Below are 17,111 nucleotides of genomic sequence, written 5' to 3'. Positions count from 1 at the left end.
TAATAATATTATTTAAAAAACATGAAGATGTGCTAAGGATTCAAGTACCATAATACTTAAAATTCAAGACTAAAGAGTATGACATTATAAACTACACATCACTTAGCTATGTGAGAACATTCTCCTGTATGCATCTATGTTTATAAGCAAATGCATTGGAGAAGAGAAATACTATCCTACCATTCCACAATTAGTTTAATTAAATCAATTGAAGACATGCCTGTTGTATTTGTACACTGGGCAGAACCAGGTTAGTTTTCATCTTTGTTTTTCTCCTCTTAGCATCTTGTGTAAACCCATTCACTTAATTTATGGTTCAATTGTAGGCATCTTACAAAAATGAGAAAATATGTGTCACAATGTCATGATACAATTTGCTCACTACGTAACTCTTTGTGAAGTTGCAATGGAGATATGAAAGGGCGGACCTTGGTTTGTGATATCATAATGCAGGTGTTGTGTTGGTGTTATTACAGTAGGAACAAATGCCTAAGTATGTGGTATAGTGTGAAAACCCAGAAAATAAAATAATTTCATATCCAGACTACATTTGTTATAGACTGTGTTACAATGGTGGGATTCTGCCGGTTCTGTCCTGATTGCGCTAACCGGTAGCGGTGATTGCAGGAGGCTCTGCCCGCCCACCCACCCAAATGTAATGTGCGACTACTTTAAAGGAGCAAGAAGGCTGTGTGCATGCGCAGAGGTGGCATATGCGCTCACATTTATGAACAGGTAGGGAAGGTAAGTGAATCCCACCTCTGCAGTGTTACCTTAGTGAAATGCAGGATATGTAGTAGCAGGGAATGAAGTCTGGAATCCGTTCTTACCTCCACTATGTTTAGCCATGTTTCTCCACCACCCAGGTATTATGATGATGCAAATCCTTGGAGCCTTCTAACTTTGGAAGGCAATCATGGGTTAATACCGCTATTCCCTTTTTTAAAACTTTAAAATGTTTTTAATAGCCCATTACCTAAAGGAAAACCTGACAGCTTCAATTGCTGCAATTCTTGTTTTCTCTTCAAAGCCTGTGGTGCCACCCTAATGTAACAAAGAACATTTTGGCATTGTACTAAAATTAGTAATTAAATAATTGGTTTTAGTTCAACTCTGCCAATGATGTAGAGCAGGAGCAACTAGAAGAGCAGAATGTAGTGGTTTCATAGTACAGATAATTGTAGCCTATATTTATATAAACTGAGAGGATAGTGTGATACAGGATTGCAGTTCCCTGGAATACTGATGACATAAGCCACTTATTTTTAAAGCCTGAAAATAAGATCTTTGCAACTTTCAGAGGATTATAAATTGTTATCAGGTAGATAAGATCAAGGTGTAATCCTATCTATTTAGAAATCAGATTATTGAATAAAATAGAACTTACTTCCAAGATAGTGAATACAAAATTGTGGTTTTTATTCATTTCCTGAGGACAAGATATGACAGCACAATAGGCAACCGGCTCCCTGAAGAAAAGCAAAGTTTGGCATGATCAGTGTTTAGATGGGGAATCCAGGGAGCAAAATATATGTTGTCTTCAACTTAAAGACAAATACTCATAACACTAAAATTAAGCAATGGTGCTCAGATCTGATCAGCTCCACTGCTATGTTTCATTCAATAGAGAAAACAATCAGCACTGCCAATGGCTACGTTTTAGTGAGTATTAAGAAAAAACAAGACAGGGTTTTTTTTCCCCCATTGCTAGAGAAAGAGAGAGAAATAGGCATATTTAGCCTCTCCATATTTAGCCTTGAAACCCAGTGTTTGCAACTGCTACCAAAGAGCTGAAGTGGAATACTAAACACTAATATTATGATTTTCCATATTCTGTTGCTTATAGACATGATATAGGATCTTCACCCATTATATCCGTTTCAGTTTTTTGTTGAGTTCCAGTGAATTCATCTTTTTTCACACAGTTCTGCTAGAGAGATGCCCTTTATTAACTGACAGGTTGAAAATCTCTAGAAACAAGGGATAAATTATTGTTGTTAATGGTAACACAATCACCCAGATGTTTAGTCTAGATTTGGCATTTTTGCCCACCTATTGAGTCCTTCCCAAGGGTCTGAGATAGGCAGCTGTTGTTACCAAATAAAGGAGAATATTTGTAGCTCAAGGTTGAAATGAGAGGTAATTGGTGCTCTCTGGGTTTGGTTGTTTTCTTGCAGATATTTCATTACCCAAACTAGGCAACATAATGAAGTTGTTATCTAGTTTGGGTGATGAAACTCAGAGAGTACCACAGATATTGTTTAATAAAATTAAAAGTACCATTGCAGGATGTAAGCTGTTCCAAGTAACGATGCCTTTTGGAAATGACTGATGGTAATTTTATCAATGGCGATGGTACTCAAGTGGTGCTCCAGAGATTTTTTTTGAATTGCACCCATGCACTTATTGCTATTGGGACCTTCTTTGCTTTCTTTTGCCATAGTTGTTCTACTTCTATTTGCAGGTTTTTGGGTTTTGTGATTTTCTCAGTTCTGTGTTCCCGTTCCACACACTGCAATGTCCACCATCCAGATTTTTTTTTGTCTTTCTTATCAACAATTGTTAAGTCCAACATGTGGTGTGACAGATTATTATTATGATTCATTGCAGTCAGCCAGATGTTTAGACTGGACTAGGTATTTTATCCATCAATCAAGGCCTTCCCAAGGACCTGGAACAGGCAGATGTTGTTTGATGGTGTATTATATTACTTTTATTATTAAATGAACAATATAAAATCACAGCTGACAGCTCTTTAGCTGGTGTTGGCCTTCACACACATTGTGTTCTTCCCAAGAATAAATGATGTCTTAAGATATTGGCATAGTATATGCGCGGATCCAAGTAGCATGGCTTTTATAGTTGAAAAAAATGGAAATTTTGTCTATGTGCAAATTTTCAAGCTGCGGTCAATTTTTTTTTGGGATATGGCAGCCAGTGTTCCAATAACCACTGGGACCGCAATAGCTATTTTATGCTATAACCTTTCAACTTCAATTTTCAGATCTTGATACTTTGTGATCTTTTTCAATACTTTGTCTTCTATTCTACTATCCCCTGTTATCCACAATGTCTTCTTTTCCACTACAGTTAAATCTGATGGGTTATGTGGCCAAGAAATTATAATTTGAATTCTGATTATTTTTTACTGCTTTTTCAATTATATTTTCTCACCAATTGTTTGTTAGAGGCACATGATAATTTTTACAGATGTTCCAGTGAATCATTTTGGCCATGATGTCATGTTGTTGTTTATAATCAGTTTGTGCAGTCTTATTGCACAAGCTGAATATATGAGCTACAATTTCTTCTGCTTCTTTATACAATCTGAATTTTAAATCATTTGATGATTTTTAAAATTCTGGCCTTGATTGCATTAGTTTGAATAGCTTGCTCTTCAGCAACCAAAATTAAGCCTCCCATTTCTTTTTTTTAAAAACGTTCCAATTGTAAGCCATTACCAGGAGTTATTTTTATCCATTTACCTCTTCCTCTTTTATATAAATTGACTATGTAATGCTTTCCTTGCCAGCATTCTGTTTGTGTTTTTATTCTTTTATTTTGATATTCATGTTTTGTCTCTTCCAGTTTTGCATCCCTAAATATTTTATTTCCACTAATGAATTTCCTTTGATCTGCTAATCATTATTCAGTGGTATTTGACTCACTATAAATTCTTTGTCACAGTTCAAACATTCACTTCAGGCAACCCTACTTTGTTGGTTTAAAAATAATAGCTGGCCATAATCGTGTACCAATTATTATTAGTAATAGTGATTATTATCTAAAAATATTCTAGAAGCCCCATTTCATTTCTACTGTACCCAAGATTTTGGAATAATTTAAATCAAACTATTCTGAGTAATCTGCATTTTAAAATTCAATGTGGATATCATTTTACCATTATCTGAGATTCCTTTTTGTATGACCTCCAAGAAAATAGATATGATGCTCTCTTGGTTGTCTTCTGGCACTTTGATAACTATCAGCCAGGCTCCAACCTCCCAATTGTAGGTAAGATTATTCAGTGGCAATAGCATAGCAAATCAGGCCTGAGAATGGGATGAATTTTGATTGCTTTCTGAGATAACCAACGTTGAGATTTGGATGGGATAGCGAGCTCCTTCTGTACTTATAGGGTCTTTTAGAATAGAATAGAATTCTTTATTGGCCAAGTGTGATTGACCACACAAGAATTTGTCTCCAGTGCATAAACTCTCAGTGTACATACAAGCAACAAGTGATACATTTTAGCAGCTTTTGATACCATCAATCTTGCTATTTTTATTGGACTGCTTGGTTGGTATCTTAGTCTTTGAAGTATGGTGTGTGGCAGGAGATGTATGTTATTTCTCCTGCTTTTTAGCATCTATATAAAGCTGCTGGAGGAGATTATTCAGCTTTTGCAGTTCTTCCTAGCCATGATAGGTATTCTATTGATATCCTTGTCCAGTGTCCAGAACAGACTGAAGATGAAACCAATAAGGGGGAACTTCAGGATTCTGATACCACCATAAATGTTCATTAGTGAGCAATCACTACCCATCAGATGGAAAAAATCTCAGTTTGGGGGTCCTTCTGGATTTACAGCTCCTGTTTGAATAGCAGGTGGAAACCATGGGCAGAGGAACATATGCAAACCTCTTAAATGCAGTGGTCTACATGTGATATTGTTCCTGTCATTGGGAACATCATTTTGCAGACCTGAAACGATTCCCTATCATGTTCCCCTTTCTGGGTAGAATTTAAGATCTATAAAATCCTTTCTGACTTGGTGCCAGGATACCTAAAGGACCAGCCTTAGAAATTACAACATCTAGGGAGAAACTGCTAAAAAAAATCCCACAGCTCAAGTGCTGAAGTGAGAAGGTGCTGCACTGTTATAGCATGAACGCTGTGGAAGACTTCCTGGAGGGAGGTACCCCCTCCTTGCTGACAATTTCAGAAATTGTTGAAGTCATAATTGTTTCATAACCTTATTTATGATGCCATCTTTTATTTTAATTTATCTTTTTTATCTTTGTCCTCTTTGTCCTGGATAGTTGATTTTCCTGTTGTTGCTTGTTAAGTGTTTGGTATGGTTTAAACTGTTACCATGGATGCTTTCAACTGTTTCTATTTATGTTCTATGTAAACTGCTGAAGAATTTTTTTTGATTGCAGCAGGATAGAACTGTATTTAATAAGTGAATAAATGGAATATAGTGCAGTGAAAGAATATTTAGCTTCTTATTGATAAATTCTACTGTCATATCTTCCACTCAGCCTATGTCTTCACTGCTTAACCCTAACTCATTTTTTGCCTTTCAGCTCAGCCAATCTTACAAGATTGGCATAGAAAAATACATCGCAGTGCACTAGGCTAAGTTCTTCAGATCACTGCTAGAATAGTATTAATCCAATATAAACAAATCATTATTGCAAAATTAGATTCCTCAAAGTCACTATTGTTTGTGTTTGATTTTTCTAGATTTTCTGGTATTCCTACATTATTTAAAGCATTTTTTAAAAAAATGAACTCCTTGCCATATGTACAGAAAATTGCATCTCTTCCCCCCAGGGGAGAGGGGAACTATCGAAATTTTTCATGAAAAACTTTTTAAATCTTTTCTTCTAAAGTATAAATGGAAGCAATTTACTGGTTTATGGGGAGGGAAATCTTGAGTTTCACTAACAGCCTTAGTGTCCATTTTGTATGCATTTATACAGCTCACATAAGGGTTTAGAGGTTTTCTGTTAGCATCGGTATAAAGTATATAAAATATCTCATGACTCATTTTCCTTTCAAAACAATATATATATACATATATATATATATATATATATATATATATATATATATATATATATATATATATATATATATATATATATAATTTCACCAGTAATGATGTACCCTAATGACAAATGAAATGGCTTCTTATGACTCAGTGATTGGGCATTAACTGCCAAATATTTGCCATCTGGAACCTGTGAAATGCTGATAACTATTCTACTTCTGCTTGGTTGGGCTGGTTGTGTCAGCAAGGTATGTATGATTGTATCAATGCAGCAGAAAACAGATGCCCCTTTTCTGCAGCCAGACAGCTCATACAATTATAATAGAAATGTTTCTATCTTCCTAGAAGCAATTTAAATAGGATTTACAGGCTCACCTTCAGGGTGTTTGTCCAAAAGAGCAGCAAAAGCCAGTTAATGATCACTAAATCAAAGAGACACCTGCTGTGTGTGCTTTTGAGCCTGACAGGTTTTCAGGCAATTAATTTCACTAACTAAACTGTAAATATTTAAGAATCTTTAAAAATCAACCTTTTCCCCCTATTGCTAGACATAGTAGAGAAAGCCTTTTTTTTAATGCTGAGATTGCAGGGCTCTTCTAGACAATAGGCAGTTTCTTGAAGTAACAAGACACTCCCACAATTTCATAATGATGTTCCATATTTGAATAGAATAGAACAGAGCTGGAAGGGACCTTGCAGGTCTTCTAGTCCAGCCCCCTGCTCAAGCAGGAGAACCTATGCCATTTCAGACAAGTGGCTGTCCAGTCTCTTCTTAAAAACCTCCAGTGATGAAGCACCCACAACTTCTGAAGGCAAGCTGTTCCACTGGTTAATTGTTCTCACTGTTAGGAAGTTTCTCCTAAATTCCAGGTTGCATCTCTCCTTGATTAATTTCTACCCATTGTTTCTTGTCCTGCCCTCTGGTGCTTTGGAAAATAAGTTGACTCCCTTTTCTTTGTGGCAGCCCCTCAAATACTGGAATACTGCTATCATGTCACCTCTAGTCCTTTTCTCTAGACTAATCAAACCTAAGTCCTGCAATCGTTCTTCATATGTTTTAGTCTCCAGGCCTTTAATTATCTTAGTTGCTCTTCTCTGCACTTTTTCCAAAGTGTCAACATCTTCATTTATAGTGTGGTGACCAAAATTGGATGCAGTATTTCAGGTGTGGTCTTACTAAGATTTTATAAAGTGGTACTAATACGTCACGTGATTTTGATTCTGTGCCTCTGTGCCTCTGTTTATACAACCAAAGATTGTATTAGCTTTTCTGACTGCTGCTGCACACTGCTGGCTCATGTTTAAGTCCACTAGGACTCCAAGTTATTTTACCAGCTTTCACCTAATTTGTACTTTTGTATTATATATTTGTATTATACATTGGTATTGAAGTCATTTTCTTGCTGAATGAGAAATGCCATTTCAAGGCAGTGAGTGTTGTTTTGGAAATAGCAACAGATTCTTTTTTTTTTTAATTTTTAAAATTTTTATTAATTTAAGAAACCACATAATACATTTATAAATGCAAGTAAAACAATTTACAACAAACATCATCTTTATAACATCTACCCATAATATATGAATTGTTACAATATCAATATCCTATATTCTTCAATATACAATATTTCTCTCACCTTATATAATGATATTATTTTATTGATATCTCGTGTCTCTTTCTTAAATTTCATTTGATGTAAAAATTTATTTTACTCTATTCATATCTTTTCTTTTATTTAATTTTTCTTTCTTTCTTCTTCTCTTTTTTTCCCCACTTCCCTCTAACCATTTATACCATTTTTGCCAGACCAGATAATATTCAGATTCTTCTTTTCCTTGGATCTCCTTGGTAAGTTTATCCATCTCAGCGCATTCCATAATTTTGGATATTAATTTCTCTTGAGTCGGGACCTCTTCTTGTTTCCAATTTTGTGCATATATAATTCTTGCTGCAGTCAAAATGCTGCAACAGATTCTTATTTTATATTCAAGGAGTAGTTAGTGCCCTCAGCAACTTGCAATCCACTGGCAAGTTTAGGAACAATGTGTCCAAATACACATTGTTCCACAGGTACACATATACTGTACACATGTACAGTTACAGATCATATAGCTTTAGAAAGTGATAAAAGTGAAGTGACTTCAATGGTGAGTGATAAGTTTTTATGAGTTTTGAACCCATTGGTAGGCATTTTTTTTAAAACAATGGAGTTTCCCTCAAGGTTTTCCTTCAGACTGCCTCGGGGATTTGTTATTTCACAGTGGACAAATGTAAAGAAATGTACAGCAGTACATATGAGCATTAGCAGACTGGAAATGCAACTGTTGACCAAAAGGCGAAAGCAAACTTATAGATATGGCCATATACATCCTGATTTGTGAATGTAGAGAGCTATGAAGCTAGCCTTGAGGGAAATATTCAGATGCTGTTACTAAAATGAAAAGGGCAGAAGCAAACACAATAGGAAGAGACTCAGACCAGCTGCTTCCTGACTCACTGGGATTATAAAAGGGAGGGAGAATAAATACATTCAGACTTGCTCATTTTGCTTAATATAGCCTCTCAATAAACTTGGTCTTCTTGTGGACTCTGTTTCTGGATGTGGATAATCTTGATGGGGTTACATTGAGTAAACTAGAAAACAGTGTCAATAAGATGGAATCATATCGAGTGTATTTGAATCAGGGTTGGGAAGAATGTGAGGATATTAAAAGAAGAAGAAGAAGAAGAAGAAAGTAGTCACAGTAATAGTTTTCTCTTCCTAGAAGCAACTTGAATATCAGGATTCATGTTCTGTGACTCTTGCCTAGAATCCACTTATTTGAAATCCCAACTTGTTAATTGATTAAGACTTTGTTTCTCCCTTGACTTGGCATCATAAATCTTCTACTTGATCTAACAGTGTTTAACTTGGAATTCACCTTTGTCCAGCCAAATTCTTATCTGCAAGTAATTCCTGTTTTCCAACTTTTGACTTTTTTCTCCATCATCTCCTGTTACTTTGTTGTCAGGACTTATAGCAATAAATTCTCCCTTTAACACTGTGTCTGCCCAAGAATTGTGTCAGGGTCTTGAAAAGTGCTAAGAAAGCCAAGATGTGAAAGTAAGAGTGCAGCTTTTCATGAGGATATTAAGCAAGCCAAATCCATTTTCTACTTGCATTCAGAAATGTTAAGTTTAATCACTTTATGGATATTAGAGACATTCAGAATGGTGAGCTTAATCTGACTTTATGAAGACCTAATTGTCTTCAAAATTTATGAAACAAAGATTTAAGAATTTAAAATAATATTCAATTGGCAAAAAAGCACAAAAAAGATTTACATTTAAGAAAGTTTTAAACTAATTGGGAGATCAGACAAATTATGAATATTGAATCTTTTTGCTGTAAGATTTGGAAAACAAGTACATCTTTAAATAATTTACACGTAGAAAATAATTGAAACAGAAGTAAACTCATATTAGAAATTGAGGCTTGATGAAGGTTGTGAATGGACACTAAAGGACCAGGCAGGAAAGATTTAAAATGGCTAAACCAGCTAATTTTTTTTCTTATCTTAAAGAGTTTTTTTTTTTCAAACACATGGACTGAAATATTAATAATTAATATTTCAGAAAGGATGCACTCATTGGATAAACTTCTAGAAGATAATGAGAAAAACTTTAAAATATTTTTTCCTGACAAAAAACCTTATAGAGTTTGAAGATATGAAAGACAATAAAATTGAGATTATCAAAATTGGGATATAAAAGACAAATCAACAAAAATTTGGGGACATGAAATAGCTGCGAGAAGAAAACCTGGAAGATGCCTCTTTATGGGATTTACCAATTAGGCTGGTGCAAGATTTGAGGACTCCTCTTGAATGCCAAAAATTGATAAAACATCAAATCCTGCAATGCCATTGAAATGATTTAAAGTCAAGATTGTGAAAAGCAAAAAGAAGGAAAGTAAAGTTGGACTTTTTAATCAAGGATAAACTGTATGTTTGATATTTCTGGTAACTCCTAATAATCCTAATCCTGAATTAGGACTGAAAAAATGATAATTTCTGGATTACTTATAGCTAAATTTAGGCTATCAGAAGAATATTTTTTATTGCTTTAGAAAAAGGGTCAAAAGTTAGAATATTAGTTTATGCACAGTGCAATGAAGGTTGGTTCTTTGTGATGGTCTTTGCTGCATTTTTCTTTTCTACTTTTTTCTTTTTGCCTTCTTTTCCCTACATCTTCTGAATGTTTATTTTTCTTTTTTGTTCTAGTTTAGTTCATATTAGTTTGTATTATGTTTATTAAAAACTTCAATAAAATTATTAACCAAGGGGAAAAAAAGAGCATATTACCCTATAGTTGGCACTGTCAGCAATACCCACCAGCTAATTATGTGTGAACAGCTTTATTCTTTAGTTAAAAGGTTGGCAGCAAGTACAGTTATAATGCCATAGCATGGAATTCTTTTGTGTTAAATTGTTTTCTCCACTGCAACATTCCTGTGGGCATCAACAGGATAATTGACCAAATATAATTCTCATTGCCCTTTGGCCTGTATCTATCTCAGTTAGACAGTTCCACTCTCTTTATCAGCTTAGATTGCTGCTGCTTTGGCTCCGGGGTAGGGCTGCTTCCCTTGGTGCAAAGGTGATTTTTTTGTGATTGATATTGTTGCATATGGCAGCTGGCCCATAGCAATGTACTTAAGCACTTCCTGTGATGTACTTGTGTACAAAATGTATAATTCATGCATCCTTGTTGCATTGTACGTTCTGTGATTATTATTTCCATGGATATTTTAATTGTATGTTGATCAGCTACTTCGTGGTATGAAAGTAGAATGAATAATCAATAAATAAATGCATTCATTTTTATATCTAATTGCTAGAAAAATCTGTTGAGTTGTTATGTTAATAGTGGAATTCCTAAAAAAAAGAAAGCAAATCATAATAAAGAGAAAGAATAAGTGAGAGAGGGGAATAGCAATAAAAGGCTGCCTGTTTTCAGATTATACATTTTTATTTGGATCTCCCAAATTTATAGCTGAATTAAGCTCTGGGATAATTGTAAATATTGTATTATGCCAGTGGAAGAATATAACATGAGCTTTCATAATCAGTTTACAGTATCATTGTATAGCAGAGTGCTATCTAATATGCTCTGCTGATAAAAATTTTAGCCATGTGTAAAAAGAAAAAGAAAAAAAAAGTCAAAATCTCTGAATTCATCCACTGTCCTGTGCAGCAAAGTGTAGCAAATCAGCATCCCATGTCAGTTCAAAAACACATTTCCTACTTACCAATTTCCAGTTTAAATATACATGTGAACGTACTACAGGTAGTCCTTGACTTGCAACTATTTTCATTACCAACATTCAGAGTTATGACACTGCTGAAATACTACTGATTCTCGCACTTGAAAATCACAGTATTTGTGTGGTCACATGATAAAAATTAGTTGCGTGGCAACTGGCATATATTGATAATGGTTGCAGCATCCCTGGATCATATGATCACCATTTGCAACCTTCCTGGGGAGTTTCCGACAATCAAAATCAGTGGGGAAAACTGGATTCATTTAATAATTTAACAGCAGAGGTTGTAAAATTGTGCACAATCCTAACATACTGAAGATCTTTTTTTTTTTTAATTTACTAATGTGGAATCTTTTGCCTTTGGAAATAGCCTCAGGGTCCAACAGGAAAGAGATAGGAGGGCTATGAGGTGATAATTTAAGTTCAAAAGAAAGTAAAATATTCCATGATTCTGGTCTCATGGAAATAAGATTGTTTTGTTAAATATTTGTTAAGGATTAAAGTCTTTTGTGACATCATTTCACAGAACAAGCTTGCTTTTCTGAGCCTTCATTCAGTGGATTTTGGAAACAACAGACAAAAAGTATTATTTAGACTTCACACACACACCCCTACACAAACACAACAGGCAAGTTTTAATGTTTCCAAAGTAAATTCTATACATTTACATAAATTATATCAAAATATCAATTACCTAATTACAAAACTGGAATAAACCGATTCACATAATGCAATCTGGGATTTAACGGACACCAACCCCTTTTCAAAAAATAGTTCATGAAACCAAGATTTTACTGTACTTTATGTTATCCCAAATCTTCTCTTTCTATACTCAATAAAATTTAAAAGCATTGCCCTTATGTCTTGAGGTGTAATTGAGTGCCAAATAGAGTAGCACTAATAATTTAATATTAACTGTGGTTAAACAAGCTTGAACATTAACTATTTCACTATTAATATTCATAGCTCAATTAAAACAGTTACTGATTATAGAAGCTCAGGTAAGTGCACATATCTGTATATACAGTACATGAAGAATAGCTCTTACTATTTCATTAATAATGTAATAACTTAAAGATGAAATCATAGAATAGGGTTAGAAAATGTGGGTACATAGGATGAAATTTATATTGTGCTATACTTTAAGAGATATTTTTATAAAATTATTTAATGTTGTTATGTGACCTCAAGCAGATATGTCCCTGGAAGGCAAAAGGCAAAATCATGAAACTGCATCTCACTTACTTTGACCATGTCATTTGGGGAATTCACTGAAGAAAGGAATTACATTTGGAAGAGTTAGTGGTAAAAGGAAACCAGGTCAGCAAAGAACACCATCAAAATTGACACCAGACAGATCATAGACAAACTCAAAGAAATTGTACAAGATCACAAGATTTGAAGAAATCAGTCTATAAACTAACCAAGAGTTCGACTTGATTGAATGGATATCGTCATCATCATCATCATCTGATATCAGAGAAATGATCAAAGATGTATAAGTCAACATTGGAAATATGAAAAACATATAGGCACATTTTACTATGCATTGTGAACTTTTGAAAAACCCATTGGATACAAATACACTCAAAGTTGCAAAGAATTACAAAACATAAACTTGGGATTTAGGAATAACCAATTAGAAAAGACTCATGAAGAGTGATTTTATACATGATAACTGCAGTAAGTTTATTCTATTCACAGCATTGGAGGAATACTAAAATTCCCATAATGGAGGAATGGATTGTGATGATATCACAATTGACAGAAATGAGAAAACTGATCTTCTTGGTCAGGAACAAAACTATAAGTAGTTTTGTAAAAGACTGGAAATCTTTTATGCATTTTTTAAGGACACAGTGAAGACTTTTTATTCTGCAGAAGTTGTGGATACAATGCAAATAGAGCTGATGTCATTATTGGGTGATTGTTTAATTGCTTTAAAAAAATTAATTGCTATTATTCTGGATGTAAACTGCCTCCAATCCTTTATGAAATTGGGTAGTCAAATAATTGTAGTGTGTGGTGTGGTGTGTGGGTTTATGAATGCATATAGCATCTTATAAACCATACACATTTGGCATTTATTATTAAGTTCTTATTAATCAATTTTTAACACAGTGTTGGCAAATAAATTTTCTAAATAAATTGCAACTTCATGCAGTTTGTCAATGAGCTGAAGAATTTAGGGACTGCTGGCCCACGCACATATTGCATTACAATGATACTACTGAGACATTATTATATCAAAGGTGAACACACTAAACAATTCTCTTCTTGATAAAAAAAAGGTTTAAAAAGGTTAATTAAAAAGAAATGTTGTCTATGTGTCTGAAACATTTTCTATGAGTCATCTTTTGTTTGTAACACCTTAGCAATTTCCATGAGGTGGCAGATGTATGCAAAGACAACAACCATGCTATAGTGTTAATCAGAAGGCCCAGGTCCAGCTGAGAGTTAGTGTAATTACATTGGGACAGTTATCTCTTTTCGAACTCTCTCTACTCCTTCAGCTGACATATAGCAAATATGATGCTAATTGAAAAGAAGAAGAGAAAGGAAGCACCCAGGTGTTACTTGTTTCAGTTTATTATGTCTTTCAGTGTTAGATGGCTTTGTTTATTGATCTTGATAACTGAGCAGAAATTCAGTCATTAAAAACATCACCTTCCAGAACCTGCAATTTACACATTTCCCTTTAAGGTTTTTAATCTTCACATGTGATTTAAAAAGAGAGAGAGAAACTGAAAGGAAGGGTTCACATCACTTCTCCACATGCAGCTATTTTATCTTTATGTATAACTGGCTAATTTCTAAGATCTTTTTTTCTCTACAAAATCAGTACCATTTTTTTTCTATCAGCACTTTATGGGAATGGAAGTTGAATTGAAAGGGTGTGGTTGAAGAAGTTTAACACTTACCACACATTAATGTGCATACACAAACATAATAAGGGTTAGGCTAGGAATATATGTGCATGTATGGTAAGTCTGTTTGTGACCTATATAGCCATCCTTAAGTAAATTCCTTTAACAAAATTTTTGTTCCATGTAGCAATAGCAATAGCAATAGCACTTAGACTTATATACCACTTCACAGTGCTTTACAGCCCTCTCTAAGTAGATTTACAGAGAGTCAGCATATTGCCCCCAACAATCTGGGTCCTCATTTTGCCGACCTCGGAAGGATGGAAGGCTGAGTTAACCTTGAGCCAGTGAGATTTGAACTGCCATGCTGTTGGCAGCCAGCAGTCAGCAGAAGTAGCCTGCAACTCTGCATTCTAACCACTGCCACTATGGCTCAGTGGCGCAATGGTCAAAATACATACTACTGTATGTATTTTGGATGCTGGCAGTGGATGTAGGGTTCATTGCACTGTTGTTGAATAGATGATTTGCCTGAAATAAAAATGAACAATAAAGTCTCTGGTCTTTTACTAATCATTGCATTTGCCCCCCAGTCCCACTCACTTCAAATGTTTATAGAAAATAAGCCAATTTGCTTTTGCCCTTTTGCTCATCCTAGAATGCCCCCAAATAGCTTAGCAAAATTGGAGCAAAGTTAATTGATTTTTAGGCAGCTTGACCCCCAAAGTTGTAATGATTTCCCTTCTCATTAAGGTAAAAATAATTATTAATACTTCATAAGAAGAGGCAGGTTGTTAAGTTGTAGCAGGTTTCTAAATTTAAAATGGTCTCATATTTTTAATTTTTTAGGCTGCATCTTAAGTACAATATAATAATATTGTATTATTGTATAATACAATGTATTATAGTATACTTAATTGTATTAAGTATAATATTATTTCTTGCATGCCTCCTAGCCAACTTGGCTGACAGTTGTCATGTCACACAGGCATGATCTTTAGCCTTGTTGCCTAATGGAGATGCAGTTCAGCACATCTGTTAAACATCCTAGTTGAAAAAAAACCTATAATTTACTACAAACTAGATTAATTAATGCTTCTCACTTTTTCTCTGGCTTTCGCAAAGCATTTGAAGAAATTTGTACTAGTTTATTCTAAATTATCATAACTTGCAGCCATAAAATATTCATAAAAATTAAATATATGTTGGAGATTAGACACTTCATTTTCAATGACTAAGTTCAAACAGATATAAATCTAGATACAAATAAATAAAATCTCTAAATTTTCAAGACATTTCAACAAGTCAGCTAAAGCCAAGTTGTATTTTTTCCCCATCAGTACAATTAAACATCACATTATTCTTCTGTGTCAGTGCCTATTCAATTAGTACGTCAGAATGGGAAATAAATCTTTGCCTGTTTAAACTAGCACATAAAACAAAACTTTTTTAAAAAAATAAAATAAAAGCATCACTTATCGACACTAACCATCAAGGCTTTCTCAGATTGACTTGAAAGTACTCTATATTCTCATCTGGCTACAGAAGCTTCATTGACACATGAGAAACTACTCAACAAATTTCTGAATTATCTACCAGTAAGTATTTGTAGTTCAGCTACTAACTGGAAAAAGATTAGTCAAAAGGAAACATGTGTTTCCGCTGCTGATGCCCTAAAACAGCTTAATTTCCATTACCTTCTGCCTTCTACTCCTTTAGGGTACTTTGAAAGGGGATCATCAAAATCTTCACTACTATTTTGCTATACATTTAAGTTTCTCATCTTCTCATGTCAACTGCTAGACACTGATTCTAGTTATCTCCTTAGTGTCTCACAGCAGCTTTGAAATATCCCTATCCAGAAGTGTGTAAATCACAGAATGTGAGTCCTGGAGAGATTTTGAAGATCAGCTTGTATAATCCACAGACCAGGGCAGGAATTCATTGATATAGAATACTTGACAAAAGGTTATCCAGCCTCTGTTTAAAAGACTTTCCTTGAAGGAGATTCCATCATCTTTTTTTATATTAGGAAATGTACTTCCTTGTAAATTAAATCTGCTTTTTCTTGACCTGTATTTCTGGGGCAAACCTAAATAATTCAGCTTACTTTCTCATAACAGTATTTTAGATACTTGAAAACAGTTAGAGCTCCCTGTAGTCTTCTCTTCTTGAAATGAAATATATCAAACTTATCCATCCATTCCTCATAGATTTTCCTTTTTACATCCTTTATCATCTTGATTACTTATCTCTGGCCAGGTTTCAATTTTTCATTGTCCTTACTAAAATGTGGTGGTCAGTATGTGATGTGCAAATATTCTATGGGTCATATGACCCAATGCAGTATTAATAGGGACAGTAACTACAGTATTGTTGATCATGACATTATATTTGTGTTAAGACTACATAAATGTTTTGGCAGTTCCTTAATTGATTTCCTCTAAGAGAAATATCCCAAATGTGCTTTGTATTTTCATTTGATGGGAAATTCATGAAAAACTCACCAGGTATCTTTTGTAATACAGATAGGCAATCAAAACCCCACCCAAGCAACAAAGCAATATTTTTGTCAGGATTCCGACCGATGCCCTAATTTAGTGTTGGCGAAGCTTTTTGGCATCAAGTGCTGAAATGGGACCTCACGCATGGGGGGGGAGTGCTGGAAACCAGAATAGCAGCTCCCGGGCACACACATATTGGAGTGCCGGAAACCAGAAGAGCAGTTCCCCAGTGTGCATGTGCATGCCAGGAAGCTGAGCTTCTGGTTTCTGGCATGCAGATGCACACTGGTCACCTAGTCTTCCAGTTTCTGGCACACATGCACACACAAAGACCATCTGGCCGGTGCGTGTTATGTAAAATGTCTAACTTGTCTATATCTTGTCTGTATCCCTACCTCCTTACAGTTCTGCAAGGGTTAACAATATCACATGCCCCCTCATTTCCATAATCCTATCTGATTCCTGACTCTTCCCCTTTGGTATAAAAAGGACTCTCTGAGGTAATCTTGTCCCAGTTCCAGCTGTGTATCTGTAAGAGATAAACATAAGGTTAATAACTATTGAATAAAGAGGCCTAGGATCTATCCAGGTCTAAAATAAAAGACTGAAAATAAAATACTCTTTGATTAGTGAGTTATTGGGTTAGAACCATCATCCT

This window comes from Pantherophis guttatus, chromosome 3, assembly GCF_059756535.1.
Source record: "Pantherophis guttatus breed Tessera chromosome 3, ASM5975653v1, whole genome shotgun sequence".
In the NCBI taxonomy this organism is placed as follows: Eukaryota; Metazoa; Chordata; class Lepidosauria; order Squamata; family Colubridae; genus Pantherophis; species Pantherophis guttatus.
Note: the sequence above shows the minus strand (reverse complement) of the source record.